At 39.3% G+C, this 6,639-nt stretch overlaps 1 pseudogene across 1 annotated transcript; it reads right to left on the bottom strand.

Annotated features, from left to right (window-relative positions):
• Positions 1 to 1,724: 1,724 nt before the first annotated feature.
• On the bottom strand, positions 1,725 to 2,659 carry LOC306663370 (olfactory receptor 14C36-like; annotated as a pseudogene). Its single transcript has one exon. The product of its transcript is annotated as an olfactory receptor 14C36-like (transcript).
• Between the last annotated feature and the right edge of the window lie 3,980 nt (positions 2,660 to 6,639).

Genomic DNA, 6,639 nt, shown 5'->3' with positions numbered 1-6,639 from the left:
GCATGGTGGCACATGCCTGCAATCCCAGTGCATCAGGAGTTAAGGCAGGAGGATGGGAGGTATGAATCCAGTATCAGCAACCGAGTGAGGCTCTAAGCCACTTAGCAAGACCCTGTCTCTATGTTAAACAGAACAAAGTCTGGGAATATTCCCCTGGGTTCAATTGTTGTGTAGGAAAAAAAAAAATAGTCTGTCTTGAGGTTTAGGGAACAAGTAAAGATAGATATTTAGTTAATGAATTCCAGTAAACTGAGAGTAATTTAAGAGTTGACTTGGTCAGACACTGAAGCCAATCAGAGTACATCTTTTCCTAATTATCGGGCATGACACATTAGCATAGATTTTATAGAATTTAAGTGAGTGGGATGAAGACCACCCTTAAGCAGACCTACAGCTCAGCCTCTGGGATTGTTCTATCACACTAGGCAACACATGGACATAACAAAAAGACTGGCAGTCCTCACAAGCAATGAAGTCAGGGTTCTCTTCTCTCATGTACGGATTTTATTGTCAGGATGGCGGGGGTAACAATGGCCCTGTGTTTATTTCATGAACAAAGAGTATCTTTTTCATGCTTAGATGAAGATGGACAGAATTATTCTTGTGATTTTCTCACATTTTTGGAAATATTTTCTTTAGAATTTGATTTTAGAATATTTTAAATGTAGTTAATTGACAAAATTATGTATTGTAGTTCTTAAGTATTGTTTGACAATGCTCTGAATAAGAACCGGTTCTGTTAGTGTAAATATCTCCAGATTTGATTGATATACTTTTCCTGTATGACCATATTTAAATATAAGTGCTGCAACATATTCAATGAATCTTCAATATATGAAAACTCAAATAATTCAGCAAATATTTTGAATTATATATACTGATTAAAAAATGAATTGAGTCAGGCATGGTGGTGCATGCCTGAAATTCCAGTGCTTGGGTGACTGAAGCAGCAAGATGTTGAGTTTCAAAAGTCACCTGATTAACAATGAGGCAATAAGTAGTGAGATCCTGTCTCTAAATAAAATAAAATTTAGGTTTGGGATGTGGCTCAGTGCATGGATGCCCCGATTTCATTCCAGATACCCACCCACCAAAAACAAGATGAACTGAAACTATAAAATATTTAGGAAGAGTACTTGGAAATTATGTGGTAATCCCATAAATTTGTTTTATACAAAACACAAATATGAACAAGGTGATGCTTACTGCAGCTATTTCACTGATAGGACCAGAAGTTCTGACACAATCAATTAAAGAGCAGGAAAGTTTGTTTGAAGGTTCACAGATTCAGAGGTCTTCATCCATAGAAGTCTTTCCCCATTCCTCAGGCCTCAAGGTGAGGCAGAATATCATTGTGGAAGAAGGTGGTGGAGGAAAGGAGCTCACATCACGGTGATCAGAAAGCAGAGAGTCTTCACTGTCCTGATACAAATATATACCACAAAGTCACAACCCAATTTTAACCTCCTCGAGTCACACCCCACTCAGTTAATCCCCCAAGGGGAAAAAATCACTGATTGGGTTGATAATATTACAACCAAATAATTTCTCCTCTGAACCTCCTTGTGTGAGTTCATACGTGGGCTTCTGGGGGACACAACATACCCAAATGAAAATGACTGATAATAGAGTAGGCAGTGTAATTTGTAAAGACTTGAAATGCAGAACATCGTACACAATTATGAACTTCAATCTGTAAATTAGGATGATGCTGAAACGCATCTTTACCTTTTTCCTGAGAAAAACTGTCTTCCCATGACTCTCCTCACTGCTTCCCTTGCCTGTTTGTTCCTGAGACTGTAGGCAAGAGGATTCAAGAAGGAAGGAACCATGGTATAGCAGGCAGAGAGAATCAAGTCCTGGACTGTGTCAGAGTTTGTTGAAGGCCTCAGATACACACCTGTGCTGGAGCTGAGGAAGACGGACACCACGAGGATGTGAGGGGTGCAGGTGGAGAAGGCCTTTACTGAGGCTGTGGTGGGAGATTTCAGCACAGTAGAAAATATGTGAATATATGACCTGATTACTAAACCAAAGCAGCTCCAAGCAAGTACTATAATAGAGACAAGAATAAGGATCTTGTTACTGGTAGTGTCAGAGCAAGAGAGCCACAGTAGAGAGGGGACATCACAGAAGAACTGATGGACCACATTTGAGTGTCAGAAGGACAGCTGGAATGTGTTCCCAGTGTGCACACCTGCATACACCAGACCACTGAGCAGGGAAGCCAGGGTCATGCAAACACAAAACTGAGAGTTCATGATGGTAGAGTACTGGAGGGACCGGCAGATGGCCACATAGCAGTCCCAGGCCATGATGGAGAGAAAAAGAAGTTCAACACATGCACAGAAAAGGACCAAGAAGATCTGGGTTTCACAGTCACCCACTGAAATGGCCCTGTTACAGTGAGAGAGTTGACACAGGCATTGGAGACAGTGATGGAAATGAAGCACATGTCCAAGATGGACATGCTCCTGAGGAAGAAGTACATGGGTGTGTGCATGTTCTGATCAGCAGTGGTGACAGTGACAATGAGCAGGTTCCCTAACAAGGTACCCAGGTAGGTCACTGTGAATAATGTGAAATAGAGGAAACTCATATTCCAGCCATCAGGAGAGCCCAGGAGGAGAAATTCCATTACCATGGTGGAATTGACCATTTACAGGATATTCTCTTTGATTTGGAAGATAAAGATATAATAGGAAGCACAAAACAAGATTAATATGATTACTCTACATATTCATGTCCAAGGTGTTTCCATGCAAAGGAAAGGAAAGTTCACCCCTGATTTTCTCATATGTTTGATCATTTTGTTGTTGTTGTTTTGCTTAGTCACTTTTCCTATCAGGGCTTTCATAAACATGAATCAAATATACATTCTCTTAATTGCCACTCTCTGTGCAGATGCACCTCGCCATCATCAACCTATTCCTGTCCCTGTGATATGGCAAACCAGAGGACATGTAGACAAAGTCCTGCTAATACGTCAGGGCAGGACTCATTCTGCTTTAAGTAAATGAGAAGAAAAGAAAAATATTAGTGGAACATGATTCACCTTTAAAAAATAATGAAGAATATATGACTTTCTTCCAGGAAAGTCTGGGAAACTCCAGAGACAGGGAAGTGAACCTAAGAGAAGCCTGTGTTCTTATGCCTTTTATAAACAGTGTGGTCCCAAATTCTTTGCCATGTGCACAACTCATAGAAGAAAATTGCAAATAGCTTTTTTTGTTGAAATCAATTCCTCAAGACAACATTCACCTTGCTTCATTCAAGGTTTGTGCTTTGATTCAATTTTAGCAGCTCTGGATTCTTGACTCTGATGACTTTTAACACACAGGATGTTAGGTCCTCTATTCAAGTTAAACATTTGAAAGAATAGTTCAGTAATATAAAGATTTTTAAAGTTAGTGTATGTCTTCTCTTGTGAAAAAACAATTTTTCCCCTGGTACTTCAGAATATGGGAAACATCACACTGTTATATCATGATAGCATTTTATGTGCTTGCAAATTGAGAATAACACTGAATTTCACAGAACAATTTAGCATAGATTTTCATCAAGTGACACAACTTTATAGTCTCCTAAAACTAATGAGGATTACAAATGAGATATTTGTTTTATAATATAATTATGATAACCAGGAGCTGATGGAGTGGTAGCTTTTGGTTTGTTATACTCTGAATACATTTCAAAATATTGTCAGCATGTGTCATGTCCAGAATGATTTGATATGCTTACTAGCTTTAATAGGTGTAAAATCTGTTGTAGTAAAATTATATTTTGCATAGGTTCTAACAAACTATGGCTGTTTTATTGCATGTGCCTGGAAAGTATGACTCAATTTTCTCTATCATGTGCTACAATCAGAAATAGCACAATAATCATTAAGGCACCATTATTTCAGCATATCATTCTCATCAATGGTTATTTGATTATAGTAGGTAGCTGTATCCACCTACATGGGCAATTGTGGAAGTATCATCATGTGAATAGAATAATGTTCCATTTAGTCAGGTAATTACAACTTCTTTATATTCAAATAATGCCTCCCCCAAATATTAGATCACATACTCTAAGTAGAAAATATTTCTAAACATTCATTACTTTTACTTCCCAGTATATGTCTTACTTTAGCCATGATATGAAGTGGCATGGAATAAATAAGCTATATTAAAAGTGAGATTTATTATTATGACAATACAGATCCTTGACTGCAGCAGATTTAAACATCTTTTAGCAAATGCACCAAATAACTATAATCATCCTGTGAATTTCCCAAAATTATTTCAGAGTTCATGACAATATTTTGAGTGAAAGCCAAGTACCTTTATCTCAATGTATATCTTATTTATTTAAGTAGGTTTTAGGAGAAAAGTGATGAAAAGTCCAAATTGCTTTTTCAAAGGCACTAGAAAGGTAAACTGAATGATGTGTCCCCATTGTGTTTGTTCACGTTTAGGTAGAGTGAACCCCTCAGTGCAGGTGTGCAGGTCTACAGCCCAGAGTCTGGGCATGACCTGCAGGACTTGTCCTCAGCTCTGCCATCATGCCTCACATGACCTCCCAAGACTCCCATGCAAAGCACTTGCAGGAGTTACTCACCTCTTTTTCTGCAAGGCCATCTATCTGATGGGGCATTTTTCAATACCCTGTAATTTAGCTAACATCATCCTCTTCCACGAATCACAACTGAGAACATTACTCACCACTGTATCCACTGTTAATAATGTTTTCTCCTCAGTGTTTTCACTGCATGAACTTGGATTCCTTTGTACTTAGGACAATTTGCCTTTGTCTCATTGATACTTTGTATTTCCTTCCTTTCTTCTCAATGGTATCATGATCATTTAAAAAGACACTGACTGAAATCCTTAACAGAAAGATTTTTCTCATAGGCATAACACTGCTGCAGCAGCTCAGACAAGCTCAATCCTGAGTCACCTACATGACCCTTTCCTCTGCCCTTTGTAGACCTGGGTCCCACTCAGCATCTTGCCACATTAACCACACTCACATGTAGAAAAGTGACCTTCCTGCTGAGCCTGTCTGCACTCCTCTGGAAGTGTGAGAGTCTTCCAGGGTCAGGGGTGGGTGGCCATACACAAATAAGTTGCTGTTAATTTCAAAGTCATGATGAAGTTGAAATGATCCTACTCAGTCTACCTGCAATCTTATCTGATCCCCATCTCCTGTTCATCCTGGAAATAAACTTGAAACTCATACCTCAGTGACACTCCTGTCACAGCTGGCAGAGCCCCTTTTTCTACAGTCACATAATGATCTGATATTCCCATTATAGTGTATGGAATTAGAGAGGAGACTCACATGCAACTTTCCTCTGTAACCTTCTTCATAATCTCTAATTTATTTTCCACAGGTCTGTTTTCTTAAAAACTTGGCATTTCATTCTAAATTGCAGGGAATGAATATGTGATCATCACCCCCACAACAGTGTCATACATCTTTGACTTCTAGACAATGTAATGGTCATCTTTTTACACATTTAGTAGAAATGACATGACTTCCGACCTAGGAATTAGTCAATAATTATATTGTCATATTAACAACTAACCAGTAAGGTGGGCTGATTTTATTCTACTGATTTACAAATGAATAGCACCCAAATAGGCTTTGGACCATCTTCACTTCTGTAACAGATAAGCTCAGGCTGGTTTGAAATAATGAAAGCCTAACCCCCCATGCATTCATAGGTAATGTCTAAAGCAGTAATTGATCAAAAGATATTATGGATGACATAATTATAGCTACAGCTATACCAAACACTGGGTTTTAGGGAAATAAGTAAATGATTAGTGTCTACACATAATGTCATTACTCACTCCTTAGCATTGGGTGCTGCCAAGGTGAACAAAACAAAGTCTTTCCTTGGCTTCTCTGTCTGTAGTCAGGGTGGACTTGTCTAGCCAGCACAGTGCCAGGAGAATTGTGAGGAGCTCAGTCACCTCTGGTTTATGTGAACTTGGTGCCCAGCTAGAGGATGCAGAGTCCTTGGGGATCCAGAGCACAGCCTGCAGGCACAGCAGGAGGCTGAGCACACCAGGAGGTAACAGAATCTCCAGAGCCCATGAGAGAGAGAGCTGGTCACATGCCAGCACACACAATGGATGACAGAGGGGAGTCTTCCCCTGGGCATCGCCCTACATCATTTCTGAGAAGTGAGTAGCACTGAGGAGAGACTGATGGGCTCACTGTGTGTTCTCATCTCTGCCTCCTTCACCTCAGTGTGCATTAGGGGTGTTTATGGGATCAGTTAACATTAGGGTGGTGAAAGCTCTCACTCTCTCACCAACCTGCAAGTGGGAAACAGCTAAAACTGTGTGCAGTTTGGCAGAAAATCTCTTATAATTCAGATGATATCCTCGTGACATAAAATTAACCTCTGTAACAGTTCATGTTATCAGTTCAGTGTCATTTACCACAGTACAAGATTGTACAACTTCCAAATACCTCTTCTTCCCGAATACTTTTATTAGATCAGATGAACTGTCAAATCCTTTACACACACTGTACCTTTTATCTCTAATTGCAGTCACTGGAAAACAGTAAATTTACTCTGAATATTTACCTGTTTGTGAAATCTCATAAAACATAACCATTCAATATATGGTATGTTTT

This window comes from Sciurus vulgaris, assembly GCF_902686455.1.
Source record: "Sciurus vulgaris genome assembly, chromosome: 6".
Taxonomy (NCBI): domain Eukaryota; kingdom Metazoa; phylum Chordata; class Mammalia; order Rodentia; family Sciuridae; genus Sciurus; species Sciurus vulgaris.
This window is presented reverse-complemented; position numbering and strand designations above follow the sequence as displayed.